Below are 21,249 nucleotides of genomic sequence, written 5' to 3'. Positions count from 1 at the left end.
GAACGCCCATGGAGGAAAAAGGCAAGAAGAAAGAACAGGGGAGGGGCTCCCACGGAAAGGAGAGTTAGGGAACTTAAATGGGAATAATATTGAGCACCCCCGGACCTTGGGCGAGACGGAGGGCCGGCCAAAACCATAGAGGGATGGTACAGGGACCTCCGACATAAAACCTTCTATGGCAGCTGTGCTCAAACGGGGAGAAGCTGTGCCTAAAATGAATGAGCCAGTCACCTTCCAACCAGATAAAATCAAGAAGATTGGATATGTGAGTCTCGTTGAGGGGAAACCATCGATCTACTTCTCCGGTGAAGACACACAATTTCTAGTTGAAAGGATGGGACACACAATTATTGGTAAGTTCTCACATTCTATTCCTTCGTCTCACCAAATACAGAAATGCCTGAGTAATATGAAATTTATTGGAGGTGTCTCATGGAAATACATCAATACATCAAGTGGAGGATGCAACGGACTACGCGAAGTTGTTAGTGGGGCAGAATGGTATGCCGGTTTGGTATGTGGATAGACATCCGATGAGAGTGTTCCGTTGGTCGCCGAAATTCAACCCTTATTTCGAAACTCCAATCGCAGCAGTATGGTGCAATCTAGTGGGGCTGCCTATACATCTTTTTGAAAAATCAGCTCTATTCGCGATAGGCGGAATGCTAGGAAATCCTTTCTAAGTCGACCATGCAACGGCTTCCCAAACAAGATTATCATTCGCCAGGATATGTGTGGAAATAGACATCTCAAAGCCGCCTACGGAGGAATTTATAGTTGACATTATGGGAAGGGAAGTGGTTCAGAAGGTGATATGGGATAAGATACCACTGTTTTGCAGGGAGTGCCACCACGTTGGACACTCTAGCTCGGCATGTTATGCCAACGGTCAAAGGGAAAGACCGATGAAGAGGAACTACCACACACCTAGACACAACAACTCAGCCGGGACACAACAACAAAGCCGTTATCAACCAGTGGCAGGAGAAAATGACTTGGGGAAGATAGAAACACACCAAAAATTGCAAACAGAGGTACCTAATCAAGATCATCATGAGGCTTCGGCTAGTAATGAGAGACAATATTGGAGCAATGATAGAAGAAAGGAACACAATAAACCGAGCCATGGAGCGGAGAGGCAGAGGGAGGTGGATGAAGACGAATTCCAAAAACAGAGGAGAAGGAGGGGACCTAAGCAAAGTCACCCGAAAATGAACAATAGCGGGTTGCCTAGGATAAACTCAACCGGGGATATCGGACAGCAACGATTTGCTGCCAAACCACAGGACAACCAAGCTAGAGTTCTCCATCTCAGTGACCCACAGAAATCCAACCAAAAGCAGGAAATGACTTCGTATTCGGGGAGGCTTGATGAAGCATGGAAAACATTCGTGAAACCAAGCTACTATAAGCAGCTCGAAGACGGAAGGTTTGAAATGAATGACATAGAAGAAGGGTATGAGGAGGAGGAGGAACCTAACACCATGCTGCTAGATCAAGAGGATGGCACAAGGCCACCAGAAGGTGCGTTTAGCATGCTCCCCATATCGGATGGAAAAAATGATGAGCAGATGAAGGAAAGGGGGCAGTCCGCCTCACACAACGTTACTCCCCAATGATGATAAGCCAGTTCATGTTTTGGAATGCTAGAGGCCTAGCCAACGCAAGCACTCAACGTATCCTAAACCGATTAATTAAGTCACACAAACTTGTTGGGGATAATCGCAACAGAAAATGCAAATTAAATAAATCCACATAAGAATCTATTTAGGTGATTATGTGGGTCGATTCAATTTCATGCTTGAACATGTAGAAACATATAATTGCGCAATTAATCACATAATTTAAATTAAATTATGTTATTGAATACTTACAACAATGATTCTCCAAAGAATCGAAGTGGCTTGCTACTTCTCCACGTGTAGATCTTGAAGTTTGATTGTGAATGCAAGACCAAAGATCTTCTAACCTATGACCCTTAACTCTATAGATCTAAATTCCTTGTGGGAGGAATCTCTTAGAAATTATAAGAATCTTGAAGGAGAAGACAAGAAAGCCAAGTGTGGAGGCTAGGGTTTTTGTGATTCCCTTTGTCTCATCTCCTTACATTCTTATTTATAGAGTTTATGATGGGCTAGGTTAGGGATCTATGGGGCTTGGATTGGGCCTCCCCCATTGGACCTTCTTTACTAATTAAATTATAACCCATAATTTAATATAAGGCAAATGGAATATTTATTGTGCCACTATAGAAGAAATATTGACCGCCCATCCAATCTGTGATTACAAGCAATCCGGGTTAACCTCTTTAATATATTATTTCCCGTGTCTAAGACTTTCTATATCCATTAATTAATTTGTAGTCTGCTATAGACTTTAAATTAATTAATATCTTTATTTCCAAGAGTTTGTCTAGTACGAGATGTATATTAAAAATATACTTTTTCTTTTCTATTTATTCTTGGATTAAATCCAAACCGGCCGGGTTTCCGAATAATAGAACTTCTCTCGAACACCTCTTGGGGATATAGTCAAACCACGCAGGTACACGATTCAATGTAATAATAAAACTGACATCATTCTAGTTATTAATTACTACTACACAAGATATCAGGAATATTGGGTTACGAAAAACCCGCACCTATTGATAAGTCAAAGCAGCGTATGATTAAATAACGTGTGTCCTATATTATTACAAAGATTAGGAAATATTAAATCTCCAAGACATCGTCTTACAGTAGATAGCAACAAAGACGTGTCTATACTTTAGATCCATTCAATGCTATACCACACCAGTGTCACTAGTCATTCTCAAGGTAAAGACGACTTTCGGATGGACACTGCAACCTTTCACGATAGGTAGCCAAAGCCTATCTAGGTTGTGAAAAAGTTTTACTTCTACAAGGTACCGGTTGGGCCACCTACTCTGATGACCTGTTCCACGACCCAACCTTCAATGTAGAAGACTTAGACTGATTTTACTTTCCGGCGTTTTAATTATATAATTTAATATATAATTAAATACGGTCAATACCCATTAAAGTAAAATACACAGTGTGAAGAAAACATTTATTATTCTCATTAAATGAAGAGTGTTTACAATATACAAGCAATTTATCAAATTCAAAAACTCGTAAAATGCTTTTTAGTATATATGTTCCAACAAAACTGTCACTTGTTGCAATTATAGAGCCTTTGGTCCCACCTAGGCCTGAAATTTGCAAACGACTGAGGCTTGAGTTTAAAGCTGCGAACATCAACAACCAAATTTGGATTCTTACGGAGAGGGAATGGAAAGTAGAATGCTATATCGATACAGAACAAATTCTTCACGTACAAATCAAATCAAAGGAGTTTAAGGCTCCCTTCTTTTTATCAGCAGTCTATGGTAAATGCTCGGGTGGAGGGAGACAACAACTGTGGAGATCAATGAGGGATATTGCTGGAATTTGGACGGCATCCCATGGATGATAGGGGGAGACTTTAACATCTTCGTTTCTTAAGAAGAGCGCCGAGGTAACACTCCCTGCAGCAGGATTAAGAGGAAAGAAATGAGCGAGTTTGCTGAAGCAATCAGCGATTGTCAACTTTTGGATCCCGGGAGCGATGGAGCTCAATTCACCTGGGCAAGAGGAGAATTATTTCAGACTCGACAGAGCGCTTCTGGGCGAGGGTTGGGCCTCAATCTTCCCCAACACAAGGGTCACTAACCTGCCTAGAATTGGATCTGATCATGGTCCTCTGTTAATCAGATGCAATGACAACAAAGCTACCACAAAATCCTCCTTTCGGTTCCAGAATATGTGGGTGAGACATCCTACATTCGTCACAGAAGTAAAGAGGGTATGGGAAGAAGAAACGGAGCTAAGGGGTATGAGAAGACTGCACTTAAAACTTGCAAGAGTTAAGAAGCGGCTTAAGGAATGGAATAGAAACACCTTTGGAAACCTTTTTTCCAACATCGAAATTGCAGAGATGAAGGCGACAGAGGCGCAACAAAACTATGAGGACAACCCCACCCCGGAGAACAGATGTCTAAACAATAAAGCAACGACACACCTCTTACTCACACTAAAAATGGAAGAGGATTTCTGGAGACAAAAAACATCCATTAAATGGGTTGCCGAGGGGGAAAGAAATACGAAATATTTCCAAGGATGGGTGCGCCAAAAGCGAACCAAAGTAAGAATCCATGAAATCAAAGACGGTAGTGCGATCATTACTAAGGAAGAGAGTATTAGATCTTCGGCAGCAAACTTCTTTCACTCCTTACTTACTGGAGATGAGGGGGACCTTGAGGAACCTAATCTTGACTTGATCAAACCTCTACCCCCTAAGGTTGACATGGAGTTATTATGTTGTACTCCAACACACATGGAAGTGAAGAAAGTTGTTTTTAACATCTCGGCAAACAGCGCTCCGGGACCAGATGGGTTTAACGCCTTATTTTACCAATCCTGCTGGGACATTGTTGGAGGGGATGTCACATCAGATGTGGAAGATTACTTCGGTGGTGCCTATATGCCCCGTAGCTTCACATCAACAATGATCGTCCTCCTGCCTAAGAAGGATAGGCCGACTACCTGGGCGGAATACAGACCGATTAGTCTATGCAACGTCTCAAACAAAATCATCTCCAAAATTCTGGCAAGTAGACTCGCCCCGATCATGCCATTAGTAACATCTCCAAATCAGAGCGGATTTGTGCAGGGACGTCTCCTTAGCGACAATGTCCTTCTGGAGCAAGAGATGATACAAGACCTGGGCAAGGGCTTCCCATCTCCGAATTTTGCAATAAAGCTTGATATGGCGAAGGCTTACGACAGAGTACAATGGCCTTTCTTGCTCAAAATAGTGGAAAGAATGGGCTTCAGTAGAAAATGGATCGGACTCATTGAGAGAAGCATCAACTCAAATTGGTTCTCCGTTCTCATCAATGGAACACCGGGAGGTTTCTTCAAATCTGCGAGAGGACTACGTCAAGGGGATCCATTATCACCAGCGTTGTTCGTGCTTGCGGCGGAATACTTCTCAAGAATGTTGGACGAGACCATCATCGGAGACAAGGAGGTGGAATTTAGTACAGCTAGACGCACCCCAGGGATCTTGCATCTTGCATATGCGGATGATATCATTGTGTTCACAAAGGCCAGCCGAACATCCCTTCGCAAACTCAGCCAATGTATCGACCACTATGCGTCTACATCCGGACAAAAAGTCAACATGGGTAAGAGCAACTTCTACTTGGATGACAAATACAGAAGTTGGGGACGGAGAGTAACGAGAGCAAGTGGATTTCAACAAGGAAGCCTTTCGTTTGAGTATCTGGGAGTTCCTATCTTCCGAGGCATCAAAAAGACGTCAATGTTCATGTTCTTAAGAGACAAGATCTCGAAGAGAATTCATTCATGGTCCCATAAATACCTCTCCTTCGGTGGGCGGCTAACACTCATCAAAAGTACGTTGGGAGCCATTCCTCTCCACGTCTTTCAGGTGATGAAACAGATGGAGAGCATAATTGCGAGATTTTTCTGGGGTTCAAATAATGACATCAGAAGTACACATTGAATTTCATGGGAGCAAATTTGCCACCCCATTGATGAGGGAGGATTAGGCATCAGACGATTAAGAGACATGGCGAAGGCGTTTAGCATGAAATTGTGGTGGAGACTCAGGGAAAGACAGTCGCTATGGGCAGAGTTTATGTTTAAAAAGTATTGTCATATACCGCCCCCCCTCAGAGGTGAAACCCCTGAAAAGAAGCAGTCCCACTTGGAGACGCATGATCCGGGCCAGAGCAACGACACACCTGCACATGAGGTGGTCTATCGGGGATGGGGCCGCATAACTCTGGGATGACATCTGGTTGAATGACCGGCCAATCAGAGGCATGGGACAACCGGAGGTGAGTCTGCCGCGTAAACATGTCCGCGAACTGTGGACTGCAACAAATGGGATGAGACAAAAATCAGAGCAACACTAGTGCCCCTCGGAGCGCCGAACGATCTGGTGGAGAAAATTATAGAAGTACCGATTGATGGAGAGGGTAAAGACACCGCGAGATGGAATTCTACAGCACATGGAGACTTCTCTACCTCGTCGGCATGGGAGATTATTAGACATCAACAGGAAAAGATGGAGATCTTTCGGCTTATATGGAGCCCTGCCTTATCGCCGTCTATGTCAATCTTCATTTGGAGACTCTTGGCTAATAGGGTCCCGATGGATGCAAAATTACAGTGGAGAAACATTCACCTTGCCTCGAAATGCAGGTGCTGTAAGAACTCAAGTGAAGAGACAAGAGAGCATCTGTTTATTCAAGGAGCCACAACAACAAAAAATGGAGGTACTTTGCTAATTGATTCCCGGATGCTCCAGAATTCCCGATGGATATGACGAATATGGAGCTAAGAATCCGGTGGTGGAAATCAAATGCGATGCAAACAACAAAAGAGCATGTCAATATCCTCATCCCTTGTTTGATTCTCTGGTTCATATGGACCGAGAGAAATAACATCATTCGTAGAGGTGCTATTTTCAGCAGCGGCAATGTAATTGAACGAGTTCAAAATCATCTACAATGGGCGAACCTAGCAAGGAAGATACAAGGGGCACAATGGAAAGGATCGGCCCCTAACGTTACCTTTAACCTCCCGCAGCCAAAGGTGAATAGGGCGCCTCAATCACGAGTGGTTTGGTGGCAACTTCCGCAATCGGGCTGCGTAAAGATTAACACCGATGGGGCCTTCGCAGGAGTGACCTTTATGGCGGGTGGAGGAGGAGTCATTCGAAATGATTAAGGAATGATTCTAAAGGGATTTGTAGATCACTTCTTTGCAAAATCCGGTGTTGAAGCTGAACTTAAAGGTGTGCTTCGAGGACTTGAGCTGGTTAGAGGTCTTGGGGAAATAATTGGATAGAGGTTGACGCACAAGAAGTGGTCAGCCTGATCGAAACAGGGAGACGAGGGGCTGCGGACCATCGACATGTGTTGACGAAGATCAGGAATAGGCTCAGGGATTTCCAATACAAAATCACGCATATTCATAGGGAGGGTAATAGGATCGCGGATTATCTCGCTAAACAAGGGGGAAGGCAAGAACAACGGTTTGAGTTCGAGCATGAAACGGCCCCGCCTTTTGTGAAGGCCATGGCCCGTATGGATAGACTCAACATCCCAAATATCAGACGGTCAGCAGAGGAAAATGAAGACCCAACTTGACTTGGTCGGGCAAGAGTATGGGGGTGCCGAGAATTTCTATCTAGATCATGCCACCTCCTTACTCTAGCCTTGTTTTGTAAGCCACTTTTGGGCAGAATGTAAGATTGTAGTTGATGATATAAAGGGATGAGGGACCCACGAACCCTCCACCACTAAGGTGTTTAAAAAAAAGTAGAACTAGAAGCTTGTGTTGCTCTCACTCGTATTGGTCGTATAAGCAGAGATCACTGGCGGACGCAGGATTATAATATTGGCGGTCCAAGCTAATGTTAAAAATTGTTGCATATTTTTAATATCAATAACGCGAAACAATCACAACATGACAGTACAAAGAGAGAGATGGATATTGAGAGAGAAGTAATTTAAAAATTAGCAATATAAATTAAAATACATAATATGACAATGTCAATGTCAAAATAATTGAAGAATATGTTTTTAAATATATAGCATAACTTTAAAATTAAATTTATTAACATGATACAATAGCAATATTTATATAAATAAAAAAATAAACGAAATTATATAAAATTACTAGTGTAAAAATATAAATGAATTATTTAACAGCTAATGAATTAACTTTAAGAATCAGACAAATGAATAAGCACTAACAAATAAATTAATTTAGCTTTCAAAAATTTATTACTATGAAAAAAATAAAAAGACCGTAAATAAATTAATGGATAAATGAACCTATTTAGTTGTCTTGCTTTGAGAAAATCCATAATAACAACAAAATCTACGAAACACAACAAATGTTCAATACCATACATCCTATGACATCTAGGTTCACAACTAGTAAACCAATTAAGTATGAATAGACACTCCTTATAGGAAGATCTAAAATGGGTAGGGGTTCCAAGGGCCACCCATACCCTATGGTGGGTCTGCCTTTGGCTGGGATGGATGAAAAAACATATTCTCTCCGTCCATCATTTAAAGTGTCATTTTGACTCGACAAAAGTTTTAAGAATTTGTTTGATTTGTGAAGAAAAGTAAATGAGGAAAATGAGTGGAATCTGAGTCTCATTTAAAGTATTAATTTACAGTGGAGGGAGAGTAAATTAAGAGAGAGAATAATGTAAAGAAAAGACTATAGTGAAGTAAGAGGGATTATGTGTGTTAAAATTTACTAAAAAGAAAAATTACTTAATTATAATGAGACGACCCAAAAAAGAAGATACTATTTTTCTTAGGTGATTTGGATCATTGATAGGAACATTTGCATAACAATTTATGTATAAAGAACAAGTGTAAAATGTGATAGATAACCAATATCATATTTGTTTGTTGTCTTTGTTTTCATTCATTAATTGTGTATGCCAAGTTACTATTCACGATTTCCTTATGCGACCTCTGCTGCTAGGCACTGTCGAATTTGATGGAGTTTCGGAAATTGAGCAAACAAACATGCAAGGAGAACTTTAGAGAAGAATGCTTAGTAAATCTGTTGTGTAACTAAATGTCTGTTTAGGAAAAAGGATGGTACTTGAAAGCTTGTCATTCAAGTACCACATAAATGTATTGGAATTTAAATAGTCTTGGCCAAATAAAAGGCCAAAGCTCTTGAAGCAAATAAATGAGCCAATAAATTGCTTCTGCAATTGATACTCCAATATAGTAGTAGTATACAGTAAATGACAAAGAAGGGCTGATTGATAGAGAAGAATACAATGATAATTCAGATTATTAATATGAGAACTTACACTCAGTAAAAAACAAGAAATTACACAAAGGAACATAGTTTTAAAACAAGGGTTGTATGAAGGGTTTAGGCTTCTGGATTGGCAAGGAGGTAAGCCTCAATGGCCTTGAACATAGCACTGGCAGACTCTTTCCCTTCCTTGATCTTCTCCTCACTAATCTCAGCATCACCCTTTGTGTTGTAGATGCTTCTTTTCTTACAAATGCTTCCTCCATCTTCAGTCGGGACGATCTTCACGTGATAAGTAATGGATTCAATAGCTTCTCCAAGAACATCACCCTCAACTATGCTGTAACTGTGGGTCAAGTTCTCCTTGTCGATGGCATCCACACGGTGCTTCACGCTCTTGTATTGACTCCCTTCGCCAAAATGGATAAGCTTGATAGTCCCAACGCCACCATCCCCTTCCAAGATCTCGACGTTCTTGATTGCCTGAGGCATGATCTTGGGGATGAGGGTGTCGACATCAAGCACCACGGCCTTAAAAATCTTTGCGGCCGAGATGGAGGAAGGGATCTCGGTATCGTAAGTGATGGCACCCATGATTAGTTGAAGTAAAATGAGAAAATTAAAGGGGGTTATAAGTTGGAAGATATGTGGCTTAATTAGATGGGAGAATGAGAGAAGCTGAGTTGCATATTTATAGCATATAATCGAAGGTTCTCATTTTTTTTATTGTGTGGGAATCCAGCCCAATTCGTTGAACAAAAAGGTCTACTCTTCACATGCTAACAATAGATTTCCATAGTATTTTATTAGATTTAATAATATTAACCACCACCACCGACTATAAATTTTTTTGTTTATACAGATTCCCTACATTAAAAATTATACAACTTGTCAATATGTGCAATAGGAACTTTCTCCGTTTGTATATTGATGTGTGAAAGTCGTATATAGCTTACTAAATGTGTTAAGGGCCGGCATGACTTCAATATGTGTCAAGTTCTTCATACAATGATTATTGGTCAACTTCATCTAGAATTTCATCAACTTTATTGTTTCTTTAAACGATTCATTTCATCCGATTGTTTTCGTTATGATCATAGTTTTTAGGCCCATATATCAACTTTTAAAAATTATTTTCAATGTTTTCGACACGTCCTTTCCATACTTTGTTTCAAATTTTAATATATACTTCTTCCGTTATCTTATAATTACAGAATATGAAAACAATACAAGTTTTAATATAAAATAAATAAAGTAAATGATAGAGACCCGACCATAACACAAGATAGCACAAGTGCAGAACATGCAGAAGAACTGAGCAACGAGGAGAGTGATGGACGAAGAAGCAGAGAAAGAAACAGAGCTCAGGGAAGGAATGATCGACCAAAGCGTTGGGCGCCCAGGCCCGCGAAGTATGGAGATTTCGTCACTTATTAGAGCTGGAAGCATATCTTGAAGAATTATCTTTATTTTGTTTTTATTTCCATAATTACCAAACTTATATTTAGAATAGATTTGAGTCAATCTTCTCGGGTTTTCTTCTTGATTCTTTCCCGAGTTGTACGTCCGAATCAAGTAGGGGGAATTCTATAGTCTATAAATACTATAGATTTCCCATAGATCGAGTCATCGAGAAATAAGAAATAAAATTCTTTTCCTCGAAACCCTACTCCTTGCAATTCATATTTCCGCCGTTCCTTTTTTTTCTGCCAATTCTTCACGTTCCAAAACAGGTGCTCCATCGCCGATAGGACTCAGCGCCTATCAGTAAAATAGAGATAGAAAGAAAAGATTACTACTAAAAATGAAAGTAAACTAATGTTAGCAGACGGACAAAAATATAGATAGACTATTTTTCGGAGACATAGAGGATATTTAGTTTCTACTCCGTACGAAATATTATCTGTTATTTTACTTTTAGTTTTTAATAACTTTTTATACTTGTTGATCTACTTTTTCTCAAACAATCTCTAGTTCTTTAATTTAAATCACTAATTCGATTGAATTTACAAGGGAAAGAAAACAAAAAAAAAAAGTCAAGTTCGGTTAAATTCTGGTTTATCCCGCAATTTTTAAAATTGGCCAATTATATTATAACTTTGATATTTTTCTCAATTATCCTTAGCAAAAAAAAAAATCATCGTTCTACGTTTCTAAATTTATCAACATAATGTGTACATATTGTATTCAATGACGTTTAAAGAACCAAATGTTTTGTTCACGTGATATTTTTCGTTTGCCAAAAGCATACATAATTTCCCCCAAACCATTGACTACGAGAAAATTAAAAAAAATAATGTCAACGTTATTATATAATTGGCAATTTTTTTAAGTTGTAGGATTGACCCAAATCTGACCAAACTTCATGGTTTTTTTGCCATTTAGCCAATTTATTACAACCACTCCGTGTGTTAACGTTATCACTACAAGAGGTTCTTTCACTTCTACAAGAATTACAATCAGGTCCTTCAATAGTTACTAAGTTGCAATTAGGGGTGGGAATATGAATATCGGGTATTGGGTTTACCCGTACCCGATCTGATATCCGCCGGGTATTGGATAGTCAATATCCAATTTTATGGGATTGAGTATGGGATTGAGTATTGAAATTTAAGATAAATCGGGTATTGGATAACCCGAATGAGTATCGGATATTACCCGAATATCCAATTTATTATTTAAAGCATTTTTTAAATTAGGTTTAGTCATTTTACGCTTCAAGAGCTGGGCTAATTTATTTACTAATTATAACTTACTAGGTTAACTTTCTCTAAACTTATATAAATAAGTCAATCTCTCTTACTCTGGATCACGACTTCTCCAAACTCAGTTTTTACATATGGCATAACCAACTCATATGGTTTTTATACTTTAGTTAATTATTTTGACTTTTGAATTATATTATTGGTTGCTTCTACCGTTTAATTAAATACGTAACTTGTATTGTATTTTACTTACATATTGCATAATCAATCCACATAAATATAATCATATACTTTAAAATAAAAGTGACCCATTTTTTTTAATAGTTTTATACTACAAAATAAATGCAACATTTAAGATATTAGTCAATTTAAATATTTCTATATTTATATTAATATATATAATTTGAATTATTTTTATTAGTTATAAACACATGTAAAGAGTCGGGTATTTGGGTACCCGATACGTCGGATATGGATACCCGAGCGGGTATTGGAGTACCCGAAAATATATCGGGTCAGGTTTTGGATAGACATTTAGATGATTTTCGGGTTTGGGTACCCGGTTTTTTCGGGTCGAATATCCACGGATACCCGTATTCCCACCCCTAGTTGCAATCATACCCCCTTGAAGTTGGGAAAATTCCAACCACACCTTTAATTAGGCTTTGAAAATTTTGCACTTATGATTCTTACCTTATAGTTTACACGAATTTATTTCAAGCTATTAATGATGTATTTTATACAAGCAATACTTAAGGAGTGTGTGAAACTAGGTATAGTACTATAGTTGGTGGATTATCGATTCTGAGGTAGCTAATACCATGCCATTTGGACCTCTAGTTCACTTAATTAGTCTCTAAACCTCGACAATCCAATGTTCATGGATTAGCCATTGTTCATAGAGAAGGTTTTGTTACAGCTACCTCTTTATTAAGAGTCAATAACTACTTATATGTTCTCACTGTCTCACAAATTACTCTCTATCAGCCATCTTACGAAACAGTTGAAATATACGATTGTACCTTAAACTTTGTTTCCCTAATTTAGTGCAATATCAACCTATTCATAATGCATTTGAAATGTGTTTTTTAGAAAAAAGTTACAGACAGACGTTTAGACCCAATGACATTACGACAAATTCTATATTTTACGTAGTCTAATGTTTGAGGCCAACACCCATTCTTGGTGGCCAAAATTTCAAGTAGTTTGTCATAATTTTTTGTTGATAATATTACTCACATGATTTGTTGATGATATGTATAGAGATTATTATTTGCTATGCATACCTTAATTTACATTACCTTAAATAATCTATTCCACATTAATTTTTCCTTTCATCATCTTTTTGCTTCTTTGTACTGCTCATATGTTGTGAAACAGTTCAATAAGTAGAATTGCAGACATAACGTTAGTTGGTTGGCAACTCGACATAGTTTTGGTAGAAAAAAAAAGAACACTTTAATTTGATGAGAAGAATACCACAAAATGCATGTTATTGGAAAATACAAAGTTGAAGAAACAAAGAAACAAAATCACACAACAATAGTTTTTCAAATTTCAAGCATGTAGGGGTGTGTGTAATTGAAGCTTTTAGGCATTAGGATTGGCAAGAAGGTAAGCTTCAATGGCCTTGAACATAGCCATGGCCTTCTCTTTTCCTTCCTTGATCTTCTCCTCACTAATCTCAGCATCACCCTTTGTGTTGTAGATGCTTCTGTTCTTACAAATGCTCCCTCCATCTTCGGTTGGGACGATCTTGACATGATAAGTAACGGATTCAATAACTCCTCCAAGAACATCGCCCTCGATTATGCTGTAACTGTGGGTCAAGTTCTCCTTGTCGATAGCATCCACACGGTGCTTGACACTCTTGTACTGACTCCCTTCGCCAAAATGGATAAGCTTGATGGTCCCAACGCCACCGTCCCCTTCCAAGATCTCGACGCTCTTGATTGCCTGAGGCATGATCTTGGGGACGAGGGTGTCAACATCGAGCACCACGGCCTTAAAAATCTTTGCGGCCGAGATGGAGGAAGGGATCTCAATATCGTAAGTGATAGCACCCATGATTAGTTGAAGTAAAAATGAGAAAACGGAGTTATAAGTAGGAGGATATGTGTAATGGTTGTAAATGTGGCTTAGTGAGATGGGAAAATGAGAGAATATGAGCTCCCTATTTATAGCATAGAATCGAATGTTCTGTTTCTTAGTTGTGTGGCCATGTGTGTGTAACCAAGTAGTTGAATAAAAAAGTCCACTCTTTCTTTTTTGGTCGAGAGTGTGAAACTAGTGCGCATGGCATTCCTATATTGACGAGACATCGCATAGTTGCCAGTGCATTTCATATTTGTTTCTTTAATTTCAATTTTGTGGTGCGAACAATTGTGATGTTACAATTTATTATTGTTTGGTACAGATTCCTTAAGTTATAATTAATTATACATCTTGGCTACATTGTGTATGCTAAGAACGTTAACCATTTTATATACATTCAAATGGGAAGGGCATGGCTTCATGACATTACGAATTCATTCCTTCATATGCAACTCATCTAGAATGTCATACTCCTATTACTTTGTTTTAATAGTTCATTCAATCGGCACTGCACAAGATACCATGAATAAAATTTTATCAGTTAGCAAATAAGTCATTAATTTATGAGACGTTTATTAATAGTACTCCATCCGTAAAAAAAAAAATAGTTTCATTTGTGGATGACACGAGTTTTAATGAGAAATTTGGTAAAATAAGAGAAAATGAGAAAAAGTAGATAAAGTAAGAGATATGTGGAGAAAAAATATGTGAAGTATGAGAGATAGGAGAAAAAGTGAGTAAAGTATGAGAGAAATAGTTTTCATTTATAGAAATGAGACTATTTTTTTTTACATTCCAAAATGAGACTATTTTTTGGACTCGGGGATAGCTATTTAAATTATAAAATTTGGTCAAATTCTGGTTCGTCTCGTAAAGTTTAAACTTGAAATATTGTGAACTACAGTGTCAATTTTTTCTCAATTTCCCTATCTATATACAAAATTATATCTTTAAATTATATTTAAAATTATGAGTTACATTAAATGATAATTTTTTCGTTTATTTTCTTTTAATTTCTTTTTTCTCTTTCTATTTTAATGGAAAATGCCATTTTAAATATCATACCTTTTGTATATAAAAGGGACAATTTAAATCATAAAAGAAACTTTATGATTTAATATACTCCCTCCGTCTCTAAGTCACCATTTGACCCGGCATGAGTTTTAAGAAATGTAATAAAAAGTGAGTTAAAAAAGTTAGTGGTTTTTGGGTCCTATTTTTATATACTTCCTACATCCGTTATTAGGAGTCTCATTTGAGTTCTACACGAGTTTTATGAAATACAAAGAAAAGTGAGTGGAAAAAAGATAGTGGAATGTGAGACCCATTTTTATATATTAATTATATAATAAAATGTGAGGAGAATGCATTGGTGGAAAGTGAGGTCAACCTACCATTTATGGTAAAAGTGAATTGGGACACCGGATGTATTAAATGATCAATCGGGACTCCTAATGACGGACGGAGGGAGTATTAGTTCTAGAGTAAAATGTGAGTGGAAATGAATTAGTAGAATATGGACCCCAATGTCAAAAATTGAAAACTGAAAGGTGACAAATTTTTAGAGACGGACGAAAATAGAAATAAGTGACAAATTTTCAGGAACGGATGAAGTACTAATTTTAAAATTCATAGGATGAACTATGGATTTTGACCGAACTTCATGAATTTAAATAGCTATTATCCTTAAATAAATTAATGAGATATATTTGCTGATCCATTAACATTTTATTTCACAATTATATAACCGGCCCTAAGGTGCATGCAACGTTCCAATGAATGCTCATTAAGAGGAGATAACATTAATCTCGTTGACTTAGTTTTGATATAGAAAAACAAAGAACCCTTTGATTAGAAGAAAACATCGAAAATACATGTTATTGGAAATGCAAAGTCGAAGAAACAAGAAACAAAATCACACAAAACAATAGTTTTCAAGCATGCATGGCTCATGGGTGTGTATAATTGGAGGTTTTAGGCATCAGGGTTGGCAAGGAGGTAAGCCTCAATGGCCTTGAACATAGCCATGGCCTTCCCTTTTCCTTCCTTGATCTTCTCCTCACTAATCTCAGCATCACCCTTTGTGTTGTAGATGCTTCTGTTTTTGCAAATGCTTCCTCCATCTTCAGTTGGGACGATCTTCACATGATAAGTAACGGATTCAATAACTCCTCCAAGAACATCGCCCTCGATTATGCTGTAACTGTGGGTCAAGTTCTCCTTGTCGATCGCATCCACACGGTGCTTGACGCTCTTGTATTGACTCCCTTCGCCAAAATGGATAAGCTTGATGGTCCCAACGCCACCGTCCCCTTCCAAGATCTCTACGTTCTTGATTGCCTGAGGCATGATCTTGGGGACGAGGGTGTCAACATCGAGCACCACGGCCTTAAAAATCTTTGCGGCCGAGATGGAGGAAGGGATCTCAATGTCGTAAGTGATAGCACCCATGATTAGTTGAAGTAAAATGAGAAAAGTGAAGTAAAAGTAGGAAGAGAAGATTTATGTAATGGTTGTAAATGTGGCTTAGTGAGATGGGAAAATGAGAGAATATTAGGTCCCTATTTATAGCACAGAATCAAAGGTTATCTTTCTTAATTGGGTGGGCTTGTGTGTGTACGTAGCCAAAGTTGTCGAATCAACAGTTAACAAAGTTTACTCTTTCTTTTTGGTGGAGAGTGTGAAACCAGTGTGCATGGCGTTCCATTAATGTTGACTAGTCTTCGCAAGTTGCAGTAGAGTTTCATCTTCGTTCATGACTTAACATACGCACGATTATAGTCAACCTCATCTAGAAATGCAATTAGTAATTTAAATTTAAGTAGTTCAGCCAACCTTTTCATATTTCGATTTAAAGGCTCAACAACTAATTATTTCATTATTATCAAATTGTCATTGTTTTCCGCCCGCCCTTACCTTTCAAATTATATAAAGTACTCCATATTTTAAGTTTTTGGTCACTCTTCCCATTTTCAAATTTAAATAAAAGTTATTATATGCCCTATGTAGACTCCTAGTGCGTACCAACCAGCATCTTAAAAAAAAAATTCATCTCTACCTAAAAAATATGAACATTTGGTTTAACACGAATTTTAATGCAAAATTAAAAAGTAAGAAAGAGATAGAAAGAAAAAGTTTTTAAAATATTATTAGTGAAAATGGATCACACCTTATTAGAAAAAAAGAAGTTTCCAAAATTAGAATGTTCATACTTTTTTGGGACGGACTAAAAAAAACAGTCAATACTTTTCATATACGGAGGGAGTATGATATTTTAGAATAAATTAGCGTAACACCCGTATGACTATAAATTTTTTAAAAATTAAACAACATTTATATCATAAAAATAATATAAATAAATATAGGTGTGTGATCAAATACTAATTTATTTACAATAATAACTACTCCCTTCGTCTCACAAAAGATGTCACATTTTCGTTTTTGGAAAAAGTTCTCTCACATTAATATAAAAATTATATTTTCTCTCTCCATCTAACACACAAAACAAAACCTCCTAGAATCTCGTGTCATCCCATGAGTGTGACATCTTTTGTGGGACTGAGGGAGTAATAACTAATATCAATTTTATATGTTAAAAATATCAACACAAAGACATAAATTTTTCAATATTCTTGTGTTGATAAAATTATGTCTTTGTGTTGATATTTAAATTTACATGTTGTATTGATATAATTATATCTTTATGTTGATAATATTATTACACAGAATTGAAAGTTATTAGTTATTACTATAAATTAGTTTGCACACTAACGCAACAATAATCATAAATAATACTCCCTCCCTTTAACAGTAGTGGAAACGTTTCTTTTTCATAGACGATTTTAGAAAAATTGTGTTAAATGAGTTAAAAGAATAAAGTAAGAAATGAAAAAGGTAGAGAGATGAAGAGAGAGGAAAGTAAGAGAAGATAAATGTGTTGACTTTTGCTAAATAAAAAGGAAATGACTTCACTAATATTGAACGTACAAAAATAGCAAAATGATTTTACCACTACGGAACGTGAAAGTAGTATAATACACTAATATTGTTTGTGATAATTAATCAAAAATTGAATTAAATTATATAAAATCAATTATAGAAAGTTTAGAATTTTAATTAAATGTATATATTAAAAACAGCTTATATTCAATTTCTTCAGTAAAAGTATTTAGGCCGACTCTTTTATACATTTGGGCTCATATTACAATTACGAATTCCAATCTTTTCATGGCTATTTATATTGATTGATTGATTGGTTGATTCTATAAACCTAGTGGGCTCAAACTCGACTCATCCCTAGTGGGCTCAAACTCGACTATGGGCCAATCAAACATTTCGAACAAATTCATAGTCAACTAAACTACTTATTGTAATACTAATAGATATAACAACCGGATTAATAATACTAACATTAAATTGTTACTGGAAAAAAATAATTAAAAAATTTAGGCTAATTCTGAAAATAGAAAGTTTTAAACCAATACTAATCTAATTAATTAAAGCAGGTATAAAACCACTAATTCAAATTCTAGTCTTCTAAAAGTTTGGGATATACATTATGTATTTTCATATAATATTAGATTTGATTTGATGATAGTATTTATTTTATACCTTATTGCATATATAAATGAAGAATAAAGAAATAAAATTGTGAAATATACGCTATAATCGTAATAAGATAATATGGACAAATATTCTATACTAAGATAATATAAATATATTATTCAATAAGATAATATAAAATAAAATATCAGGATTTGATTTGATGATATTTATTTTCATATAATATTAGATTGATTTGGTGATAGTATTTATTTTATAGTATTACCTTATTTAAATATAGAGTGAACTGGATGAAATACCCCTAACATTTGCGGTTGTTACACCAGTGACTCCTAACAAAAAAAATACCATCATACGGGTCTAACATTTCATACAATCACAAATCAAGTTTTTTCGAACCAAAACGCCCTCAGGCCCTTAAAGGGCATTCTCGTCACTTACGCATATTGCTTTGACGCCGTCTCTGCATGCACTGCAACATGCACTGTTGCTGCTGACACACTAGGCATGATATGACACACAATGTCATATTTTCCATCCTCTCTCTCCCTAAAAAATGCAAGAGTGTGATCATCGGTTCGCCTCCTACACGCCACATGTACCAAGACTTGCATTGAAATATTTGTAAAATTAATCTTCCCTCCAAATCACATTTCCAATTTATTTTGCGCTCTCTTCTCTCTCTACTCCATTTCACTCCATTTTCTCCATTTCTTTCAACCCATTTTCGTTCCATTTGAGTCGTCGTTTTCATCTAGCCGATTTCATCATGCCGCCGAAACGGAACCGAGGTGGTTCCTCTGGAGCGTCGTCCTCTCGGAAGCGAGGTGGTACCTCTGGAGCGTTGTCCTCCCAGAGTCGCTCACAGCGAAAAACACAATCTAGCAGTGCACCGCTACCGAAACCTATGATAGTCGACGTAGACCCATAGACATGGGACATCCGAGATCCTAAGTTGGATTTCTTTGTCCCAGAAACAGAATACAGTAAGTTTTCTTCTAAAATTTCACAACTCGTTCACTGGATTTAAGCTGTGATTTAGGGTTCCGAAAAAGAAAATTTTGGGAATTTGTTTTGATATCGTGGCATTTGGTGAAATTGGTTTAATTTTGAAATATATTTTTTTATTTGAACTCCGTAACCCTAAACCCTAACAGAGGTTCATGCTTTAATTTTGAATTTTTTGGTTGTTAACTCCTTAAACCCTTACAGAGGACTATCCCGAGAGGTTCTCGGTTGCTTTACACCACCGGGGTGCAATCTGCGAAATCAATAAACAGAAGAAGAGTTGTGGGGGTTTCTTGACATTCTTGGACTTTTGCAACATAACCCGCTCTGACTTCTTGGATCTCTCAATTATGGTGCTCAAGTTGAAGTATGATATGAAGACTGTTTGTGAATTTTATTACTGCCATCCAAAGTACAGTGATGAGTGTATGAGCATTGACATAGGAGGCCCGTTGATGCCCCTTATTGAGGAACCACATCTAACTGGTTTTCTCCAAGTGGCGGCTACTAGCAGAAAGCTAGTTCACATTTACGTCGTGGAGACTACGCGGGCGGCCGCCATACTGAAGCAGCGGAAGGAAGAAGCGGAGGAGTATCTCAAATATCGTAAAGCTTGCCAAAAATCCGGAGTGATCATTGAAGAGATAGAGGAACCTGATCTAGTTGTGCCAAGGCCTCCTAAACGGAAAAGGAATAGGGAGCAGCATGATGAGGGAAAGGGGAAGCCATTGATGATTGAGTGGTACCCACGGGATATTGAGTTCGAACAATATCTTACCGAGAGTTTAAAAGAAGCCCATCGGCAATGGAAAAAGGATGATGCGACTGCTGCCGCTAAGAAATTGATGGTAGAGGAGGCTGCTAAGAATTTGATGGACGCTTTTGATTCATGTAGTAGTGAAAAAGGAGCCCAACCCGACTCTGTTGTGGTTGATGTTGAAGACAATGATGTATCAGTTGAAGTTGTGATACAAGGAGACGTCCATGCATGCGTGCCAGAGGTATAATAATATCTGGCATGAACCTGACCTTAATTGAATTCAAAAATACAACCTTTAAATTAGGCATGAATATAATTTAGAACCGCAAGTGCAAAATTCATAGAAATCCCCAAAAATTTGCATACGGCAGTAACCCTAGATTCATAATAAATCGGCTTGCCCAACTTGCCAAAATTCAAAACAGATTTGCAAAATTTATATAAATTATATGCTAAAAAAAACAATAAAAAATTCCTATTTATCTCTCAAATGAAATCCCCAAAAATTTTCATAACACTGTAACCCTAAAACCATAAATTGATTAAACCTAAACCCCTAATTCGCGTTGCCAGTTGAGACGCATAAAGGGGAAATCTCATACATTTCATAATACAAAAACTCAAAAGAAGCACATCACACTTACTACAGTTAGGGTAGGGATGGATGGGGATGCGTTGTGGCTGAGAAGACGACGAAAGAAGAAGAAAACGAAATGGAAGGGAAGAACAAGTGAGATTAAGTGGAATCAAAAGAGAGAGAGCAGAAAATATATTCTCGGCTACTAATCATTCGAAAGTGGAAACAAAATCTGCAGATTTGACAACTCACTTCATGTAGTGTAGGTTGCTGCAGAGTAGGGGGCAGGTGGGTGCAGGTTTGGAGGGTTATGAGACTAATTTGCCCTTCAAGCCATTTGGGCATTTTGGTCCGAAAAATGACTAAATTTACTTGATTTGTGATTGTATGAAATGTTAGACCCGTATGATGGTATTTTTTTTAGGGGTCACTGCTGCAACAACCGCAAATGTTAGGGGTATTTCATGCAGTTCACTCTTAAATATAAATGACGAATAAAGAAATAAAATTGTGAAATTTACGCTACAATCTTAATAAGTCTCCTAAATCTTTTTCATAGGAGTATCGGCCGATGGATATTCTTCGTATTTGCCAAAAAAATATATATATTTCCTACAAACTAATGCTCTTATTTCGATGAAAATTACGGCTTTATAGACAAATATATTC

At 37.3% G+C, this 21,249-nt stretch overlaps 3 pseudogenes; all 3 read right to left on the bottom strand.

Moving 5' to 3' along the window:
- Positions 1-8,874: 8,874 nt before the first annotated feature.
- Positions 8,875-9,526, bottom strand: LOC125193453 (major allergen Pru ar 1 pseudogene; annotated as a pseudogene).
- Positions 9,527-13,054: 3,528 nt separating this feature from the next.
- LOC125196436 (major allergen Pru ar 1 pseudogene) lies at positions 13,055-13,720 on the bottom strand (annotated as a pseudogene).
- Positions 13,721-15,500: 1,780 nt separating this feature from the next.
- Positions 15,501-16,196, bottom strand: LOC125196478 (major allergen Pru ar 1 pseudogene; annotated as a pseudogene).
- Positions 16,197-21,249: the final 5,053 nt, after the last annotated feature.

The sequence above is a fragment of the Salvia hispanica genome, chromosome 4 (assembly GCF_029641045.1).
Source record: "Salvia hispanica isolate PSC_SH4W2 chromosome 4, Shi_PSC_v1, whole genome shotgun sequence".
NCBI lineage: Eukaryota > Viridiplantae > Streptophyta > Magnoliopsida > Lamiales > Lamiaceae > Salvia > Salvia hispanica.
Note: the sequence above shows the minus strand (reverse complement) of the source record. Positions and strands in the feature narration are given on the sequence as shown.